We start from the raw sequence: 18,589 nt of genomic DNA, 5'->3' as shown, positions 1-18,589 counted from the left end.
ATTTAACCTTGTTGAACACTATGTTTAATCTTGCGAAATTCTTTCTCTGGTCTTTGTGTTGTCACTTTATTGATTCTTCCCCTACCCCCAGAACGTTCCTTCTCAGTTTCCTTCTGCCTTCTCTTCCTTCATGCTCTCTTCATTGTTTCCTGGATTTTAACCTTTTCCCTTTACATATTCTCCTTGGGCCACCTCATCAGGTATTAATCAAGTGATTCTCATGTTTGAGCTTCAGTTCTGATCCTTCTCCTGAGTTCTAGACCTGTATATCCAGCTGTCTCCTAGATATCTCTCCCTGGATATCAGATTCAGTATGTCCAAAGGTTCCAAATAGGAAAAGGTGTAAGTCAAGGCTGTATATTGTCACCCTGCTTATTTAACTTATATGCAGAGTACATCATGAGAAACGCTGGGCTGGATGAAGCACAGGCTGGAATCAATATTGCCGGGAGAAATATCAATTACCTGAGATATGCAGATGATACCACCCTTATGGCAGAAAGTGAAGAAGAACTAAAGAACCTCTTGATGAAAGTGAAAGAGGAGAGTGAAAAAGTTGGCTTAAAGCTCAACATTCAGAAAGCTGAGATGATGGCATCCGGTCCCATCACTTCATGGCAGATAGATGGGGAAACAATGGAAACCATGGCTGACTATTTTTCTGGGCTTCAAAATCACGGCAGATGGTGATTGCAGCCATGAGATTAAAAGATGCTTACTCCTTGGAAGGAAAGTTATGACCAACCTAGACAGTGTATTAAAAAGCAGAGACATTACTTTGCTAACAAAGGTCCGTCTAATCGAGGCTATGATTTTTCCAGTAGTCATGTATGGATGTGAGAGTTGGACTATAAAGAAAGCTGAGTGCCAAAGAATGATGCTTTTGAACTATGATGTTGGAGAAGGCTCTTGAGAGTCCCTTGGACTGCAAGGAGATCCATCTAGTCCATCCTAAAGGAGATCAGTCTTGGGTGTTCATTGGAAGGACTGATGCTGAAGCTGAAACTCCAATACTTTGGCTACCTGATGTAAAGAACTGACTCATTTGAAAAGACCCTAATGTTGGGAAAGATTAAGGCAGGAGGAGAAGGGGATGACAGAGGATGAGATGGTTGGATGGCATCACCGACTCAATGGACGTGAGTTTCCATAGGCCTTGGGAGTTGGTGATGGACAGGGAGGCCTGGCGTGCTGCAGTTCATGGGGCCACAAGGAGTCAGACACAACTGAACTGAAAGTGTTCCTTAGCCTGTTCCCCAAACCTTCACACTCTGTATTTCGTGGGATTTAAACCTGACACAAGTCAGGAGTCCAAAAGTTGTATATGTCTCCTAACTCTCCTGCCCCACCCTAGAATGATCTAATGGGTATTTATTTCTAATGGCCTCACTCAAGTCTTTCCCTCTCTTAATATCTCCACTGCTAATGGGTACACATTTTTTCTTGCCTTTACTATGAAACTATTCTGTTTTGTTCTCTCTGCTTTCTGTCTTGCCCCACTTCTCCATCCATGTTCCATATTGCCACCAGGGTGAACTTTCTTAAAAACAAATTTAACAAAAAACCCAAATCTGATCATGTTATTTCTTATAATGCCTTTTAAAGGCTTCTACTGCCTCATTAAGAGTCAGGAATGGAAAACAAAGTTTCCACTTGCCAGTATTTTTTGGTTGAAAGTGAAAGTGAAAGGGCTTCCCTAGTAGCTCTGTTGGTAAAGAATCTGCCTGCAATGCAGGAGACCCTGGTTCGATTCCTGGGTTGGGAATATCTGCTGGAGAAGGCATAGGCTACCCACTCCAGTGGGCTTCCCTTGTGGCTCAGCTGGTAAAGAATCCACCTGTAATGCAAGAGACCTGGGTTTGATCCCTGGGTTGGGAAGATCCCCTGGAGAAGGGATAGGCTACCCACTCCAGTATTCTGGCCTGGAGAATTCCACGGACTGTATAGTCCATGGGATCGCAAAGAGTCAGACACGACTGGTTACTGGAATTATAAATATCTCCCACCATCTTCTTAAACACTTTGAGACTGGAGGGGGCTCTGTTCCATGCATTCAGGGATCCCTGCTTCTCCTATCAGAGAAGGCAATGGCACCCCACTCCAGTACTCTTGCTTGGAAAATCCCATGGACAGAGGAGCCTGGTAGGCTGCAGTCCATGGGGTCGTGAAGAGTCTTACACGACTGCACGACTTCACTTCCACTTTTCACTTTCATGAATTGGAGAAGGAAATGGCAACCCACTCCAGTGTTCTTGCCTGGAGAATCCCAGGGACGGGGGAGCCTGGTGGGCTGCCGTCTATGGGGTCGCACAGAGTCGGACATGACTGAAGCGACTTAGCAGCAGCAACAGCAGCAGCAGCAGCTTCTCCTATCTTGAGAAGATCACCTTGCTCTAGATCCTTGGAGCCCTCTCCTTTCAGTCAGATGGCAGATAGGGAAAGAATATGAGGGTTGAGGGTGAGAAGGTTTTTGTTTTTCAGTTGTGCATCTTGTAAGATCTTAGTTCCCTCACCAGGGACTGAACCCACACCCTTGGCAATGAAAGCCTGGAGTCCTAACCACTGGACCACTGGGGAGCTCCTATGAGAGGGTTTTTATGGGCCAGGTTTGGAAGTGATGCTTATCACTTCTGCTTAGATTCAGAACTCAGCCACATGGCGACATCTAACTGCAGGCTGCAAGGGAGACTTTAGAATACAATCTGGCCATGGTCCCCCAAAGAAGGGGAACACGAGCAGTTTCTGCTACAGTGGGAAGAAGAAAAATAATCTTTGCCAGCTCACCCTTTAAGAACTAGTTCAGGAGTTGCTCTTCCCAAACTTTTCAGACCAAGCCAGGCACTCCGTCCTTTGTCACCCCACTGTACCCCGCTCACCTCAATTGTGGCACATGCCATACTGTGTTTTAGTCAGACCCAGAGGGATGGTATGGGGAGGGAGGAGGGAGGAGGGTTCAGGATGGGGAACACATGTATACCTGTGGCAGATTCATTTTGATATATGGCAAAACCAATACAATATTGTAAAGTTAAATAAAATAAAATTAAAAAAAAATTTAAAAAGTTTATTTATTTTTGACTGTGCTGGGTCTTGCTGCGTGGGCTTTTCTCTAGTTGCAGAGAGTGGGGCTACTCTTCATTGCATTGTGCAGGCTTCTTATCGCAGTGGCTTCTTTTGTTGTGGAGCACAGGCCCCAGGGCACCAAGCTTCAGTAGTTGCGGCACGTGCGCTCAGTAGTTGTGGCCAACAGGCTGAATTGCTCCATGGCATGTGATATCTTTTGGATCAGGGATCGAACTTGAGTCTCTTGCCTTGGTGGGCGGATTCTTTACCACTGAGCCACCAGGGAAGATCCTTACTCAGTTCTTTACATGAGTGGTAGTGGGAGACTCAGTGACTTGAGGACAGGGACAATGTCCTCAGGATGCAATGGTATCCTTGACACCTAGCTCAGTGCTTGGCCCAGAGTAAATGCTCAATAAAAATTGCTTGAGTTAATTATTGAATGAATTCATTGTAATAAAAAAAATAATCATTGGAGTACAGTTGATTTACAATGTTGTGTTAGTGTCAGGTGTACAGCAAAGTGATTCAGTTATGCATATGCATATAGCCCCTCTTTTTTTACATTTTTTTCCCATATAGGTCATTACAGAGTATTGAGAATTCCCTGTGCTATATGGTAGGTCCTTATGAGTTATCTATTTTATATATAGCAGTGTGTATGTGTCAACCCCAGTCTCCTGATTTATTCCTTCTTCCCCTTCGCCCTGCCCCCACCTCCCGTAACCACAAGTTTGTTTTCTATATCTGCGACTTTATTTCTGTTTTGTAAATAGGTTCATTTGTACCATTTGTTTTAGATTTCATATCTAAGTGATATATGATGCTTGTCTTTCTCTTTCTGAGTTATTTCACTTAGCATTATAATCTCTAGTTGCATCCATGTTGCTGCAAATGGCATTATTTTGTTCATTTTTATGGCTAATACCCTATAGTTCATATGTACCATATCTTTATCCATTCCTCTATCAATGGACATTTAAGATGCTTCCATGTCTGGCTTTTGTATATAGTGCTGCAGTGAACATTGGGGTGCATGTATCTTTTCAAATCATGGTTTTCTCTGGATGTTTGCCCAGGAGTGGGATTGCTGGGTCATATGGTAGCCCTATTTTTAGTTTTTTAAGGAAACTCCATGCTGTTCTCCATTGTGGCTGCACCAGTTTACATTCCCACCAACAGTGTAGGAGAGTTCCCTTCTCTCCACATTCTTTCCAGCATTTATTGTTTGCAGATATTTGAATGATGGCCATTCTGACTGGTGTAAGGTGATACCTCATTGTAGTTTTGATTTGTAATTCTATTCCAAATAGGAAAAGGAGTACATCAAGGCTGTATATTGTCACCCTGCTTATTTAACTTATATGCAGAGTACATCATGAGAAATGCTGGGCTGGAAGAAGCACAAGCTGGAATCAAGATTGCCAGGAGAAATATCAATAACTTCAGATATGCAGATGACACCACCCTTATGGCAGAAAGTGAAAGCCTGTAGATGAAAATGAAAGAGGAGAGTGAAAAAGTTGGCTTAAAGCTCAACATTCAGAAAACTAAGATCATGGCATCTGGTCTCATCACTTCATGGGAAATAGATGGGGAAACAGTGGAAATAGTGGCAGACTTTATTTTTCTGGGCTCCAAAATCACTGCAGATGGTGACCACAGCCATGAAATTAAAAGATGCTTACTCCTTGGAAGGAAAGTTATGACCAACCTAGATAGCATATTGAAAAGCAGAGACATTACTTTGCCAACAAAGGTCTGTCTAGTCAAGGCTATGTTTTTTTCCAGTGGTCGTGTATGGATGTGAGAGTTGGACTGTGAGGAAAGCTGAGTGCCGAAGAATTGATGCTTTTGAACTGTGGTGTTGGAGAAGACTCTTGAGAGTCTCTAGGACTGCAAGGAGATCCAACCAGTCCATTCTGAAGGAGATCAGCCCTGGGATTTCTTTGGAAGGAATGATGCTAAAGCTGAAACTCCAGTACTTTGGCCACCTCATGCGAAGAGTTGACTCATTGGAAAAGACCCTGATGCTGGGAGGGATTGGGGGCAGGAGGAGAAGGGGACGACAGAGGATGAGATGGCTGGATGGCATCACCGACTTGATGGACATGAGTCTGAGTGAACTCCAGGAGTTGGTGATGGACAGGGAGGCCTGGCGTGCTGTGATTCATGGGGTCGCAAAGAGTTGGACACGACTGAGTGACTGAACTGAACTGAATTGTAATTTCTTTTGAAAAATATTTTTAATTTACTTTAATGGTAGATATTTTTTCAAGTGAAGTTTTGCTAATTTCCATCAAGACTCTGTTGATTTTGTTCTCATATCACTGTCTTTCTCGGGGCCTCATAGTCCATCAAAAAGACTATAATTCTTCCCATCCCAGGTCACTCAATAATTAGGTTTCTGGGCTAAAGGGCAAATGCAGACACATTTTATGATTCAGGCAGGAAAACAGCCATTAATAAAGGCAGCAGTTGTCAGTAGGGTAGGGAAAGCACTGGATTTAAAGGAGACATCAGCACAGGCATGGTTCTGAGTAGAGCTCAACACTAATGGATTGGGCCTTACCTGTGCCCAGTTCACTTGTCCTGCGGGGGCCACAAGGCCGATGAGAGTGGCTGCTGGAGGAAACACTCAGTGATTCTGCATGGGCAGCCAGTACTCTGGGTACTCTGTAAGAGTGATTCATCTAGTGTTCTTCAAAGGACCTTCTCTTATATTCTAAGCCAGGGCCACAGAGCTTAATGTAGAGAATTAAATTGCTCTCTAATTGCTCAGTGTATGAAATCTTTTTCCTGCCAGGGTGATAAGTTTGATGTATGTCTAGAAAATGTCTTCATAAAATGTTTGCCTTTTAAAAACTTTGGCCATTTAACCTGATAGGCATGTGGAGCACAAAAGGACTTTAGAAATCACTTGGTCCAGTGAGCTTCAAGTTCTGATGCCCACCATTCTGCAGAGGTGCGTTAGGGGCTTGGCTTGGAGACTGAAGGAGGGGAGGGGATGGTGGTGGTGGTGGTGGCTGAGTCTGGCCTGCCTATCCAGACGCTGAGATAGCAACTGCCTATTGATCACTGGCATATTAGGATTCGGGAAACTCTGAAAAGAATAAAAATGTTTCATTGTGAAAAATAATTGAAAACCTATTGATCTTGTAATCCCATTTTACAGATAAGGTAACTGAGGATGAATGGGTTAAAATCACATCTATAGTTAGTGGTGGAGGGTGCGGCAGAAGTCAGAGTCTCTGTTCTACACAGATGCAGTGATTCTCTGTCTAACTGACATTTAGAATCAAATTAATGTACTTTAGGATGACTGTATTACACATTTGTGCAGAGCATATACTTACTTGAGATTTCAAGCAAATAACACATAGCTATTCTAGAAAAGAGAAAAGTAGTCCCCAGCCATGAGCAGAATTTGCCCTTAGCAGCCATGAGGAGAAATTTTCATTTGCTTTGAAATGCCCCTTTCAATGCCCCTTCGAGTCTGCCTCTAACACTAAATTGTGAAACTTTGAACAGGTAACTACTGTAGAAGAACTTTAAGAAGCTGTGTTGCTTCTCTCTCTCTCCCGTCATGGAGAGCATAGCCCTGGTCAGTAATGCCCACTGACTGCACTTGGAAATAAAGGAAGAATAAGAAGCAGTTAGCAGATGCCTGGGACTGAAGGGTGGGGTTCGGTGCCTTTGTCCCACAGACGTGCGGGAGCGCCGGTGGCAGGTCATCGCTCTCTGAAGCAATTAGCCACAAGGTGGCTGCAGCTTACCCGTCACCTGCTCAGCACCCGCCCGCTGCTGCCTTTCCATCCACCCCGTCCCCCTTCCCCACGTCTCCCATGAAGGGAATTTTAAGTACGTTAAGCAGTGTTTTTGGAAGACAAGAATAAACATGATTTCATCTTTAATCAGTGAATTTATGATTCTTTATGAAAGAGCTGAATGAAAAGCAACAGATAATGTTTTTCAGCTGAAAAGGGATGCAGCAAGACTCTTGTTTTTTTAAAAAAAAGCTCACAGGCGGCTTTATTGGCTGCTTTGTTTTTTATCCTGAAATGAGAAAAGGAGATGATGGGGCTATGTTAAAAGAAATCATATCTACCATGAAGTAATTTTGTGTTTTGGGGGAAGGGGGACTCTGCTAGAATGAAGAGTAAAGATAACAGGTCAGGTGAGTTCGCCTGTAACAATGTGTACTTTTCAAGTGGTCACTTTGAAATTATAAATCTCTACAGAGCTTTACAGTCTGCTTAGGATAATAGTGACAATGTGGGCGCTGGTTTCCCACAGACATGGATGCAAATCCTGGCTCATAAATGCTGGCACTGAAGGTTATTTCACCTTGAGCTGCCTCAGCTTTATCATCTGTGATGCAGAATAAGAATACCTTCCTCACAGCCTTGTTTTAGAGATTAAGTTGATAATGTATGTGAAAGCTTATAGCACACTGCTTGGCACATTGTAGCCATTTAATAACTGAGAGTCTTCCCTTCAAATTATATAGCAGGAAGTTGAGGTCAGGTTACTTAAATGGATACATGGTATATAAGACCTATATTAACCTATAAGACCTACACTGTTTATGAAAATAAGACCCCAGAGACCTAGATATGGGCTTTTCTTTCATATCTGCTCAAATAATAAGACTCTGTGTGTAGCAATTTTTGTCTCCACTCCTTCCCATAGGATTAAATGAATTAGAACTGAAAATGCAAAAAATAAAAAAGAAGAAGTAACATTTGACTGGGACAAAAACCTAGTAATTTTGCTGGACAAAGAGTCAATGAAGATTGGGTGTGAGGATTTCGGGTGGGGAGTGGGGAAGGGGCAGGGAGCTGCCCCAGATGGCAAGTGGCTGATCACCACTGTCACCAAAACCTGTGGCGCTGACTGAAGAGTCAGCTCAGGAAAATGGTCTCCAGAAGTGGGGCGCATTTTTGTTGAAGAGAGTAATGTTAGGGTGAACCACACGAAACTGCCATTTCAAAGGCCAGAATCACTCAAATATTGGCAATTTCAAATGATTCAACTTAACAATTTGTCCATTAGGAAGACAAATAATTGGAATGAGTTGCTATAGGGAGGGTGTGGGGTTTTTACTCCTGAAAATACTTGACAAGAGACTAGACAAGTATTTGTCTTGGGTGATTTAGACATTGAGTTCCCTTGAAAGCTGGGGGTGGACAGGATAATCTGTCAAGATTAATTTATTTGTCTGTCTCCTTGAGGAGAACATGGAGAACAACTCCGTTCTAGGATGATAATAGAAACTATGGTTAGTATCTGGGCCTTTATAGAAAAAAAATCCATCAGCAGTTTTTGTTTGCTGTGGGGCCATTTCTCTAGACTAGGGTTTCTCAACCTTGGCACTGATGACATTGGGGGTGAGGTGCTTGTGTGCTGTGGAAGGCTGTCCTATGCATTGTATGATGTATAGTGGCATCCCTGGCCTGCACCCCACCCCCACTCCGTTATGAAAACCAGAGATGTCTTCAAATATTGCCAAATGTCCTCTGGGATGCAAAATGCCCCTAGTTGAGAACTCTACTCTGGATAGCCATCCCCACCCGAGAGCTTGTTCACTCAGATCCTGACAAATGTGAGGCCTGACACTCTACCTGCTCTCCCTTTTCCTGCCCTGACATCCACCCTTGGGTGCTCCTGCACTTTTTTATTGAGGTGACATGCATACAGATTCAGAAATGCTTAGAGGTTCTTTTAGCCTTCTTAAGGAATGCTAAATTGAACTTTATGGAGAACTTAAATTTCCAGTGGGGATTTGGTTACCATCATCACTGTCATTGTCATCTGTTATACTTTACATTGTGAGGCTCTGTGACTAGGCATGACTGCTTGTTCTACTACATCTGTGTAATGTGAACCTGCCAGTCAGGTCACCACCGTATTCTTTAATGGTGAAGCCGTCTCCGCTAGGTGTAGCCTCAGAGGTCACATGCACAGGCATAGAACTGGGGAAACATCTGGCTGTCATTGCATGAAGGTACACAGGTTCTATGGTGCTTTGGGACAATTGAAACCTTCTATCTGGAGGCTTGTCCTTTCTTGAGTGTCCCCTCTCACCCATGGATGCAAGTGGACTTAGGTTATGTAGACAGCTGCTCCTGAGGCTAAGCCCTGAGGGGGAGAGGGTTGTGTGCTCCCACACAGTTGAAAGCCTTTTTTGTTGCCCCGGGCAGCTGGAGTGGACTTAGAGCTTCCTTTCTTCTCCCACTGGAGACCCTTATTCACTGGCCGGGTTTGGGAGAAGATGGTCTCTGGAGACTAGCTGAGGGGTTGCATGGCTTAAAGTTGGTGGTGAGATATCTCGACCTCTTGGGGCCTCTGCCTGTGTATGCTGGCGCCTGAGTGAAGTCTGGGGGGCAAATACACCAACGACCCTGTGATGGCTGCTGCCTCTGCAGTAGAAGAAACTGCAGCCTCTCCTCCTCCCTGGCTCCCATACAGTGGGGGCAGGGCAGGGAAGCCTTGCTTGTACAAAGCCAGCTCCCAGGGTGAACAAGGGATGGGCAAAGAGGGCTGGCCGCTGATTTGTTTTTCTGTACTGCTGAAATAAAAGCTATTTCCCTGCGGGTGCAAAAAGCACAGCAGTGTTGACAGCTGAGAGTATATGTGTGAATCCTTTGAAGGCAGCAGACCACCACATCAGAAGGAGTCCAACCTTCTCTTCGAGGTCATTGATGTAGCATTCCTGAATCATGTCCTCTCACACCGCTTCACCTTTTACATCGGAGCTTCCCAGCCCCGGCTGCACCTTTAAATCTCCTGGAGAGCTGGGAAATAATTTGGACACCAATTAAATCAATTTCTGACGATGGGGCAGCTTGGGCATCAGTAGTTGCAAAGCTCCTCAGCTGATTTTAGGGTGTGGCCAGGGTTCAGACCTTTAGACTTTTTTTCTAAACACCCTAACAAGATTCCTTCCTTTCTCTCGGTCAGTGGTTCTTGTACTTGAGTGTGCAACAGAGTCTCCTGGAGGGCTTGAAGACAGGTTGCTGGGCACCATCCGCAGAATTTCTATTCACTAGGACTGAGTGGAAGCTGGAGGATTTGTGTATCTAACAAGCTCCTGGGTAATGCTGATGATGCTGGTCACGGGGCCACATTTTGAGAACCACTGCTCTATGGGCTGCGTGAACTCTGATGACTTGCTGCCTTCAGAATTTCTCTAACACTGTCCCTGTCCTTGCCACTACATTTCCCTCTCATTTCTTCCTCTTTTGTAATGATATACCCTTTCCTTTTGATTCTAACTCATCCATCCATCCATTTATTTGTAGACAATTCCAAGGCACCTGATACACGCTGGGGGCAGTGTTCCTGTGTCTTTCCTCCATTAAATCTTTCTTTCAATCTGAACACCATTGGCAATAGCTGCTTTCTCCCTTCATTACTATTCCTGGCTTAGTCTTTGCCTGTGGAGGTTGATTTTGACATTGGCATGCATTTTAGTTTGGCACTCATAGTTACCTACTGTGTTTAGCATTTTCTTATTTCTTCTGAGGCATATTTGGTTCATACGGTTCTTTGCACTTAGGAGCTGTACACGTGGGAAAAGGTAGACCCAGAATGATGGTCTGTAGTCAGCCAACAATGCTGGGGGAGGGAAAACCTTTCTGAAATGCACATTAGGTCTCCCTTCTAGATCCTTTGCTTTTAGATGTGGGCAAATAGATGAGGTTGGTTGGGAGTGGAAGCACTTGTTCTAATTTATGATCCTCTGATTTCTCTGTTCAATGACTGTTGGGGGTTAGGGATGCACTTAGGGGAAGACTTCTTATTCCACTGTTGATTTTTTCATGACTGTATTCATCTTCTATTTTGCCTAACAAGTTGTCATAAACTCAGAGGCTTAAAACAAATGTCCTTGATTATCTTCAAGTTTCTGTAGAAGAGAAGTCTAGGCACAGATTGACAGAAGTTTTTGCTCTGGGTCTCCAAGGCCTGAAATTAAGGTGTAAGCCAGGCTGAGTTCTTATCCGCAGGCTCCACTAGGGTAGGATCCATTTGTAAGAGCGGGTGTTGGCAAAATTCATACTTTGGAGACTGTAGAATTCATGGACATTTGCTTCTTCAAAATCAGAGAGATGAGAGAGAGAGAGAGCTGCTTCAAGTCTCTGACCTCTGCTGCTGCTGCTGCTGCTAAGTTGCGTCAGTCGTGTCCGACTCTGTGCGACCCCATAAATGGCAGCCCACCAGGCTCCCCCGTCCTTGGGATTCTCCAGGCAAGAACACTGGAGTGGGTTGCCATTTCCTTCTCCAGTGCATGAAAGTGAAAAGTGAAAGTGATGTCGCTCAGTCGTGTCTGACCCTCAGTGACCCTGTGGACTACAGTCCACCAGGCTCCTCTGTCCATGGGATTTTCCAGGCAAGAGTACTAGAGTGGGGTGCCATTGCCTTCTCCGCTCTGACCTCTAGATTCTCTTTTAAACAGCTCACCTGATTAGATCCGACCTACCCAGGAAGATCTCCCTTTTAATTAGTGTAAAGTTAGCTGCTTAGTGACTTTGATTACTTATGTAAAATCCTCTACCTTACCACATTCTGTTGGTTATATGCACATCAGGTCCTGCTTACATTTAAGTAGAGGAGATCTCTAAGAGGTAATGGATCATTTGAGCACATCTTAGAATTTTACCTACCACAAAGACTATAGCAAAATACATGTCAAAAGCAGCAGAATTCCAAAGGTACTCCAGAACTGTAACTTCAAGGCCATATCACTGCGTTCAGATAAATGCCTTATGGATAAAGCTTCTTGAGCATCGTGTGGAAGGCAGTGTCTAGTCCTTGGGAAGCAATTCTATAAGCCACAAAAAGTAATTGATTTGGCAAGAGCATCATTTTCCCCTTCTTTAGTAAAACAGACTCTTCATTTATTCTTCTATGCTGCATTCAATTTTTTACTTCTAGTGCATTTTCTAAATAAGCAAATTATTAGTTATATTCTTGTTACCAAAGACAAAGAAAGTAAACCAACCCTTACCCATTTACTCCAAATAAATGGGGTCTTTAATCAGAAATAGCAAAGTTCGTCAGACTGAAACTGATCATAAATCACATTGTTTTGGGTATACATAACCAGCAGGGTGAGCTATTATATTAAAAACCAGTCCACAGATCCCAGTCAAGAGGAGCATCTTTAAGCCAACTGGAGAAGCCTTAGTGTCTAGAGTTTTGCCATTCTCTAGGAGCCAGGGGGTTACTCACCATGTTCTAGAACCAACTGTGATTGACCACTGTGAAGTGTGATAGGCTTTCGCTGTTGGCTCCAAGGATGGCATCTTTCTTTGACTTGTCCAGGAGAAGTTATCAGGGGAGCCTAGTAAGAATCAAGTGTTGACAGGAATAACAGAGTATTAAGAAGGAATTGTGGTGTTCAGACAGCAGGGGAGCATGGTGGTGACATGGTTGGGAATGGTGGGGCCAATGAGCTCCATCCTCAATTCAAGCCTTCCAGTGATCTGCTTGAGATTTCCAGGCAGCCCAGTCTTCAAGAGACATTTCTGAAGTGAGCAGCTTAAGCATCTTTTCTCCCAAAGAATCCAGCCAGAAGGCCAGTCATTTCATACTAACTCTGTCCTGGACTTAGTTGCATTTTGCGTTTATTGCATAATTTAAACTGAGTCATGCCAACCAAAGTCCTATTACATCACATAACTCAATAATACAGACTACGGTTAGTAATGTTTCTTGTGAGTATCTGGACAAAATGCTCTTCTGAATGTATTGGAAAAAGAACATCAGTAATGCAAGATACTGTCCTAAAACACATAAAATAGATTCTGGTCCTTGGTAAAGTGATATAATTTCAATGAAGTTTCATCAAAGGACATCTGAGTCTTGGGAATAATTTAAGAAATCTTGATGAACCTTCAGTCTAATGATTATTTATTAATGTTATGAAAGAATCCTTTGTTGTTCAGAAGGATTCACTCAAGGGTTCCTTTAAATAGTGCCTTTAAATGTTTGTTTATAAACTATCAACTACTTGACAGAGAAGGAGGGAAACTTGAACTGTTGGGAGCCACTGCCAGTTGAAGATTAATCCAAAATGTAGATAAAGCCGCTCTCTGATTATAATGTAAGTCAATGAGAAAATATAATTAAATTTATAAAAATTTAATCACCATGGAACTCTTCAGGAACATATCTTTTGCAAAAAAGGAGATAACACCTGTGGCGTGTCTCTGCCTAGCGGGTCTGTAAATCCTTCTAAAAGTCATCATCCCACAAATCTCGACTCAGCCCACGTAGTTCTCATGAGCCATGGTTGCATTTGCAAACACTTCACTGCTTTGCATTTTGCTTTCCTTGCACTGCCTGGCAGATCGCCTGGATCACCACAGGCTCCTTTGTAGGTATTTGGTGATTCGATGCAAGATGTTCTTTCAACAGTAGGCCAAGATACGGACATCATGCATATGGTTTGTGGAGGGTTGTGATAAGTCCTGCTGTGGTTTCCAAAGTTGTTTTTGAAGCAGTGATCAGGATTTACACCTCTGGGCTTAAGGAAACATAAACATCGACCTGAACTTAATAAATTCAAAGTTCTTGGCTCAAGGACAGTTCCCACAGAACTTTGACTCAAGTGAAGTAGAAAGGAAAGCAGATTCTTATTTATTTATGCATTTTACTGGGAAAACACAGACACAGAAAACTGGATACAATAAATTCAAAACTCAGTGGATTATTATAAGGTCCCCACCTTTTTAAATGACACCAAAGTCAAGAAACAGAACATCACTAGTCACCTAAGAAGTCCCAAGGCTGATCAAATGTCCCATCCCAACCTCACCTACCTACTTTTCTCCCTGTTGGATTTTTATGGTAATTACTTTCTACCATTTCTTTATAGTTTTATAACCCCAAAATTCATCCTTAAACCCTGTGGTTTAGTTTTGCCTGTTTTTAGAAAATAAAGTCTTTTAAGTCTATTTTGATTGAAAATTTCCCCCCCTCCACTGCTGCCGTTTCCCCTGGAAATTTATTCATTGAAGAATCTGGGTCATTTGATCTTTGAAGTTTCCCATAGTCTGTAATTTGCTGGTTGCATCCATATGGTTTAATTTGACACGTTCTTCTGTCCTCTTGTTGTAACCTGTGGAATGGTAGTTTCATCTAGAGTAGTGGTTTTCAATGGAGAGTGCTTTTGCTCTCCCTGCTTGGGGACTTTTGGTAGTGTTTAGAGATACTTTTATTTAAAAAAATTTTTTTTACTTGTACAATAAGGTGGGTGGTGCTATTGCCACATCCTACAATGCACAGGACAGAGCCCCACAGCAAGAATTTAGCTGGCTCCAAATTCCATCAGTGCTGAGGTTGAGAAATCCCAATTTAGAAATTTGTTCAGATTTATGTTCTTTTTTTTTTTTTTTTGCATGTGTGGCAACACTATAGGTGTCATGATCTTTCATCAGCAGGCACATAACATCTCTATACCTCTATTTTTATGATATTAACAACTTTTGATGCTCAGTGCCTGTGTTAGTGGTTGCAAGATACTGATGTCATATGTCTCTAATTTCTCCTTCATTTGTTAGTTGGAATATTTTAATATAAGACCGTTTCCTCATCTCATTGGTTAACCAGTGGTACAATTCATAAAAGAAGGGCAGCATACATACTTGATTCTTTCCTTTCATTTAATAGTTTTCAAGATAATGAATTGTTGCCTTTAAAGGCAACACAATTATGTTAATAATATTATTAATATATTACCTGTGCATACTGTGCAGATGCTGATACCATGTAGGTCCTGTGAATGTTGGTGCATTATCCTCACCTTATATTGTTTCTTGGGAACATCTTGCCACCTTGTTTCTTATAAATGTTGTCCATAGGCTTGGGGTTTTGCTAAGTTTATCTGATTTTATGGGGGAGATTTGAGCAGAGTCAAATAAAACATACCATCACCACCACTGTTTCTCAGAATACCTATGTTTATTCCATACCACATGATTGAGATTTAGGGGCTTTTAACTAAAAAAAATTTTTACTTTTATCTTGAAGCTGTTTTAAAGTTTATTTTTTATTGAGGTAACACTGATTTATAACATTATCTAAGTTTCATGTGTGCAACATTATCTTTAGCTTTTTCCACATAGACAAGTGTTGACATCTGAAGGAATTTTCATTGAGAAGATGACATTTGAGTAAAGACCTTAAGAGGGTAAAGCAGCAAACAGTGGACATCTAGATAAAGAGCATTACAGGAAGAAGGAATAGCAAGTGCAAAGGCCCTGAGGTGCGAGGATGAGTACTGTGTTCAGAGAACAAATAAGGAGGCTAATGCAATTCAAGTGGAGTCAGGAGGGAAAAACAGTGGGGGCTGAAGTAAGAGACATCCATAGGGAGGTTGTTGTAGGGTCTTGGCTTTTGAGGGGACTTTGGCTTTTGCTCTGAGTGAAGTAGGAAGTCATTGAAGGGGCCTAAGGAGAAGAATGACATGACTTGACTTACTCTTTAGAAAGGGTCCTTCTAGCTGCTGTATTAAGAATAGACCCTAGTGGCAAAGCTACTATCAATGAAACCAGGCAAGAGATAATGGTGGCTTGTGTTAGAAAGTAGTGAAAAGTGGTCAGATGCAGAATGGTCAAATTTAGAGGTAGAGCCAACAGAATTTATTGATGTATTGGTTTTGAGAGGAGAGGATTCAAAAATGACTCAGAGTATTTTGGTATGAGCAATTGAATTGATAGAGCTGTTATTTACTAAGTTGGGGAAGATTATGGAGTGAGTGGGTTTTTGGTAGGGAATAACAGGAGTTTAATTTTGGATATGAAAAGTTTGAGATGCAGATTAGATATTTCAGTGGAGTTACTGAATTGGCAGCTGCACATGCTAGTCTGAAGTTCAGGAGAGAAGTCTGGGATGGAGGTCATATTTGGAAGTTATTAACATGAAGATATCAAAATGAGATTACCAAAAAGATTGGATTTGGATAGAGAAGAGATGAGGTCCTGGAACATTCCAATATTTAGAGGTTGGAGAGATGAGAAGGAACCAGCAAAAGGTATTGAGAAATTGTCATTTGTGGGATAGGAAGAAAACCAGGAGTCTGGTGTTCTGGAGGCCAGCAAAGATTGTTTTTTAAGGAAGGAGTAATCAAACATATTGAATGCTTATGGTAGGTCAAGAGAGATGAGTTCTGAGAAACCATTACTGAATTTAGCAATGAAAGGGCTATTTGTGATCTTGACAAGAATTCTTTCAGTGGTGTATGTGGGGCAGGACAGGAGTTAGGAGCAAAACCTGTTTGGAGTAGATTAAAGAGAAATGAAAACAGTAAGAGTTTCCCTGAAGATTTTGGTTATAAAATGGAGCAGAAATGAACTGTTTTAATTGTTTGATTTTGGTTTTTAGTTTAAATATCATAAATTGAATAAAAATACTTCTGGAATTTGAATTTGAAAATTACTTAGGGAATTTGTTAAATTTCCTAATTCTGATATGAACTGTGGTTATGTAAAAGGATTGTCCTTATTCTTGGGAAAACAGAGATAAGAGATGGTAAGAGAAAGAGATGGTGATGGTGATAGACCAAATGTAGAATGAAAGAATCTTGGTAAAGGATATGTGGGAGTTCCTTGCAACTCTCCAATAAGTTTGAAGTTCTATCAAAGTAAAAAGTAATAAAAATGTCTGGAGTATATTTCTTAATCCAGCTTGTTTCTTAGCACCTATTGTAGGATCGTAACATTACTATAAATAAACACTTATCTCTTGAGTTTCCATTCTCTGCTAGACACTGTGCTTGGGTGGCATATACATCATTTCTAATCCTGCTGAGTAGGTATTTCTATCCCCATAAAAAATGGAGCAGAAAAATGGGATAATACCTGGAGAGGGGTATGTGGGCTCAAGAAAAGGTTAAACATTTTTTTTTTTGTTTTAGATGGGTTTATTTCTAGAATATTTGAATACTGGTGGGAATGATTCAGTAGAAAAGGAAACATTGATAATGCTGAGAGAGGGGAGAATTGCTGGAGAGATGTTCTTGATTAAGGAAGAGGGATGGGATCTAATGTGCAAGTGGAGGGTTTGGCTTTCAATTGGAGTCAGTACTGCCCATCCACCGTATCAGAAGAGAGGGGAGCACACATGCGGACAGAATGTGTGGTGACAACCTGTGGGGATTCTCTTTTGTTTCTGTATGTAGCTGAAAACTGGGCCATCAAGGAGTGTAAGGAGGAAGAGGCATTGAGATTTGAAGAGAGAAGAGAAGCTGTGAAATGGATGTCTAGTGGAGGGCGAATGGATGAAGGAAATATAGTGGATGGCCAGTCTTACCAAGGACCCTCTTCAAGTAATCACAAATTTAGAATGAGACCAGTCACTACATTTCCGCGCCACCACCCCCTCTCGCCCCCCGCCTCCCCAGCCCCAGCAACATTTAGGTTCCCTAGATACAGATCTGGAGTCGGCAGAGATCTGGATTTAACAATGTGCAGGGTTTTGCTTGGCAATTATGTTGAAAAGAGAAAAGAGCAATGAAGTTGACGGTGAAAGCAAAGGAGTGAAAATTGATCATGGAGTGTATGATGGCTAAGTAGGAAAGATGGGGACCCTGTAGGGAGGTGACAGACAGTGAAAGAGTGGTACGACCAGTGATTGGATATATCAATGGAGTGGAGGGATAATGGGGAGACTGGATACCACAGGGAGTGAGCCAGAAAGATAGGAAATGGTGTTTGAGGGATAGAATGATTAAAATTAAGATAATGGAGAGGTGTTGTTATTAATAATGACAAAAATCTTGGAGGTGGCCATGGAAGTTAAGGTGAAGCTCAGTGTGTGACATGTAGTAGACTGTGAGTAAACGTTTAGTCCTTCTCCTATTTCTTTACTGCTTATTAGATTCAGTTCAGTTCAGTTCAGTCACTCAGTCGTGTCTGACTTTTGCTTATTTGATTAGAGCACCATAAATCTGGGGCACTACTAAGCAGTGAATTTTCTCTCTTAAACTACCAAATAATCCAGTAGCATCTTTGGCCCACATCTCTCATTTCAGATTGAGGGTCTGTATTTACTTTCCATAAATTATGGCAGTTAGCCCAAGTTTTTGGTACTGGCACATACACATTGCTTATTGCTGATTGATGCAAACATATTTTCTCTTGGATGTGACCTCAGAATCCTTCTCAACACAGTATCTAGGTCTCCACTACCAATCAGCAGGAGTTAGCATATATGATTAAACCTATTTGAGCTACAGATAAGGTTACTTAGAAATTATTTTAGTGTATTGATTTGGTGAAACTCAATTATTTCTAAACGAATGTTCTGAACTCTATTTAATTTTCCAATGGGAGAATAAATGCTTCCTTAGATAAGATAGGAAAACAGCTTTCAATTTTGAATAATGACTTTTTAGGTATGTGGTTTCTCCAGTGCTGTGCTTTCTCTAGGACAGCGCCACAGAAGAATGTGTTTTTTTTTTTTTTCCTTTCAGATTAGCTTAATAAAAAGAAAATGGTAGGAAATTAGTTTCTCCAGGATA

The 18,589-nt window shown here is 41.9% G+C and overlaps 1 long non-coding RNA gene across 2 annotated transcripts in view; it reads left to right on the top strand.

Moving 5' to 3' along the window:
* LOC129639289 (uncharacterized) overlaps window positions 1-6,975 on the top strand; it is a 28,259-nt gene extending 21,284 nt beyond the window's left edge. Inside the window, exons 4-6 of one of the 2 annotated variants that reach the window (XR_008708328.1) lie at window positions 3,646-3,682; window positions 5,951-6,028; window positions 6,595-6,975. This is a non-coding gene — a long non-coding RNA (uncharacterized LOC129639289). The remainder of the gene's footprint in view (window positions 1-3,645; window positions 3,683-5,950; window positions 6,029-6,594) is intronic. The other variant, XR_008708327.1, reaches the window with a different exon arrangement.
* The last annotated feature ends 11,614 nt before the right edge of the window (window positions 6,976-18,589 follow it).

Source organism: Bubalus kerabau, chromosome X, assembly GCF_029407905.1.
Source record: "Bubalus kerabau isolate K-KA32 ecotype Philippines breed swamp buffalo chromosome X, PCC_UOA_SB_1v2, whole genome shotgun sequence".
NCBI lineage: Eukaryota > Metazoa > Chordata > Mammalia > Artiodactyla > Bovidae > Bubalus > Bubalus kerabau.
The sequence above is the reverse complement of the archived record's forward strand: the minus strand, read 5'-3'. Positions and strand labels throughout refer to the sequence as shown.